Consider the following 3,407-nt stretch of genomic DNA (forward strand, 5'->3'; position numbering starts at 1 on the left):
TCTTTAGTTTAGGATCACCTCGGTTGTTTGGGGTCTTTTGAGCTTCCATATAAAATTTCTCTGATTCTGCGAAGGTCATTGTGACTTTGTTGGAGATTACAATGAATCTATAGCTCACTTTAGGTCCTAGACCTGTTTTCACAACATTAAACCTACCAAGCCATGAACATAGTCTCCCAGTCTCCCAGTGTCTTCAGTTTCTTCCTTTAAGATTTTCCTTGTAAGAGGTTGGGGATTTAGCTCAGTGGTAGAGCGCTTGCCTAGCAAGCACAAGGCTCTGGGTTGGGTCCCCAGCTCCGAAAAAAAAAAAAAAAAAAAAAAAAAGAAAAGAAAAAAAAAAGATTTTCCTTGTAGACTTTCTTCACTGTCTCGGTTAGGTTTATTCTACGTATTTTAATTGTATTTGAAGCTACTGCAAATGAGATGTTTTTCCCCAGTCTTTTTCTCCACAAAATTTGCGTATGGAAAAGGTACTATGCTATGAGTTTGTTTGTTTCTTTGGTTTAGAGACAAAGTCTTACTATGTAGCCCTAACTGGCCTAGAACTCTATAGACAATGCTGGCTTCAAACTCAGAGACCCGCCTGCCTCTGCTTCTTGAGTAACGAGACTAAAAGTGTGTACCGCTAAGTCCAGCAAAGCTGTTGATTTTTCTATGTTGATGTTGTTATTTGTTTTTAAGTTCTATTGACTTTGTGTGTTTGGGTTTGGGGTTCCTGCAAGTGTCATGGCTAGCAGGGAAACAATCCTGGAGAGGTGAAGAGTGTACCGTGGGTCAGCACCACTTTAGCAGGTACTGGGTCAAAACTTCAGAGTCTGACATCACAGTTTATTTTCCTTGCACCACTAAGTACAGTAAAACCCTGGGGGTAAAGCCTCCACGTGACAACTATCACAACCAAGCTTCAGGGATGGCTACATTGAGACTCCCATGCAAAATAAACCTCTCTAGCAAAACACCCCCAATCTTCACAATGAGTTCTATTGACTGATAAACAGTGCTAGGGGTAAAGACCTATGGAGAAGGGATTTATAATCCCAAGGATAGATTCTGATGTGGGGTGCAGAGTACATGGGACCTCTTTCATAAGGAAGGGTTCTATTCACTAAGAGATAAAGCTCAAGATTAGGGCCTTAACAGTGCTCAGGATTTGGGGGGGGATTCAAGAGAACAGCTGGCTCCCTAGAACAGCGAAAGATTCCCAGATCTTAGCATCCACTCGTCCTCCGGTTGAAAAGGTGTCATTTCCTTCCCTTGAAAAACACAGGTCTGTGTGTTTAACAGCTCTGGTTTCTCCAATGCTTTCTCTAAGCTGTGGCTTCAATATATTGTTCTGTCTGCGTGTATGTCTGCACACCATTACCATGCCTACAACCTGCAGAGATGAGATCAGATCCCCTGGGACTGGAGTTACAGACGGTTGTGAGCCTCTGTGTGAATCAAACCATGGTCCTCTAGAATAGCACTGCTGTTAACTGCACTCCAGTCCCAATGTTGATTTGATAAACAGCTATGATTGATTCAGGTTCCAAGTCAAAATATCTGTTTCCTAACTGGTTACTCTATAGAAATGTTACTTTAGGACTAATGGCTAGGCTTACAAATATAAGAAATGTTACTGGGGGGCTGGAGAGATGGCTCAGTGGTTAAGAGCACTGACTGCTCTTCCAGAGGTCCTGAGTTCAAATCCCAGCAACCATGTGGTGGCTCACAACCATCTGTAATGGGGTCTGATACCCTTTCTGCTGTGTCTGATGACAGATACAGTACACTCATAAAAATAAATAAATTTAAAAAAAGAAATGTTACTTTGTTACTTTAATGTAAATTCTAGTAACTATGACAAAAGTCAAAATATCCTCCTGGGGGGTTTTGTTTTGCTTTGCTTTTTTTTTTTTCTTTTTTTCGGAGCTGGGGGCCGAACCCAGGGCCTTGCGCTTCCTAGGCAAGCGCTCTACCACTGAGCTAAATCCCCAACCCCTTTTGCTTTGCTTTTTAACATATGAAGCTGTCTGATTAGGTTGTTAGCAATTTAGACCGACAGCTTGTGAGCATACATTCTGTTTGTCAGAGAGAACCAAGATCACAGGTAGCCCTGGAGCTGAGCAATAGCTTTCATCTTTAGCAAAATCTGCAAGTCTACAGTTTTCTGATCAGCCTTGCAGGGCTCTGTAATCTCATATTCCTCCTTCTCCTCCAGGGGGAACAATCTCACTACCCTGACGCCTGGGTTTGTGCAGCTGCTTCTTCTAGAAGGACACATCTGTTAGGTGTTTGGGGATTTTAACCTTGCTGATATCAACTTTTGTAGAGGTGATGATGACAAACTTCTGGTGTGTTCTGCGCAGATGAACTCGGTTGAGGGCAAGAGGTCAGTCACAAGTAGCAAGCCGCCACCCAGTTGCTTCAGGAAGGCCACTCTCTTGCTCCTGTGGTGGCCGGTGAGTATGATCAGGACAGTCCCAGGAGTGATGCTGACAGGCAGCCTTCTCACCTGCTGACTGAAGGCCTTTTTGCCACAGCTCAGCAGCTTTGAGACAGGTCTTCAGTAGGGTAATACCTAGGCTTAACTACCCGAGTACCACCAGCCTTGAGGCCACCAACTGGCTTGTGAGAGTAGACAGGACCTTGGATTTTGCGGCTGAGTATTTCCTTTTTTGTACAAGGCATTTCTGGGATACAGAGCAGATCAAGAGTTCTCCTTTGGGGTTGGGGATTTAGCTCAGTGGTAGAGCACTTGCCTAGCAAGCACAAGGCCCTGGGTTCGGTCCCCAGCTCCGAAAAAAAAAGAAGAAAAAAAAAAAAAGAGTTCTCCTTTGTGTAAGGCTTCTTGGCTTTTTCGGCTGCCATCCTGCAAGATGGGAAAGGCTGAAGCTTTCCTAAAGTGTCTTACTTTTGCTCTTCATAGGAAGGAGGGCACACGGGAATCTTGCGGAAACCTAAGATAATAAGTGTGTTAGTCCCTTTCTTACTGTGATAAAATATCACGGTCAAGAAAATGTACAGGCCCTGGGTTCGGTCCCCAGCTCCGAAAAAAAAGAACCAAAAAAAAAAAAAAAAAGAAAAAAGAAAAGAAAATGTACAGAAGGAAGGATTTACATTGGAGCAGGGTAGGAATCCATGCCCATTACAGTGGGGAATCTCACAGGAGCAAGCAGCAGGCATGACGGCAGGAACAGCTGAGAGCTCACATCCCAAACTGCAAGCAGGAAACAGAGAGATCAAACTCCAAATGCTTGCTGCAAGTGTTTAAGCTCTCAAAGCTCCACCCACCCTCCAGCAAGGCCACACATCCCAAGCCTCCCAAAGCAGTGCCACTAACCACAGATTAAGTATTCAAATGCCTGAACTATGGGAGACATCTCTTGCAAATCACCACAAGTAATTGCAAAACTAGTTTAACATTT

General features: G+C 43.9%; 1 pseudogene; it reads right to left on the reverse strand.

Annotated features, from left to right (window-relative positions):
* Nucleotides 1-2,032: 2,032 nt before the first annotated feature.
* LOC148004338 (large ribosomal subunit protein eL6 pseudogene) lies at nt 2,033-2,689 on the reverse strand (annotated as a pseudogene).
* Between the last annotated feature and the right edge of the window lie 718 nt (nt 2,690-3,407).

The sequence above is a fragment of the Rattus norvegicus genome, chromosome 8, assembly GCF_021556685.1.
Source record: "Rattus norvegicus strain SHRSP/BbbUtx chromosome 8, alternate assembly SHRSP_T2T, whole genome shotgun sequence".
Lineage (NCBI taxonomy): Eukaryota > Metazoa > Chordata > Mammalia > Rodentia > Muridae > Rattus > Rattus norvegicus.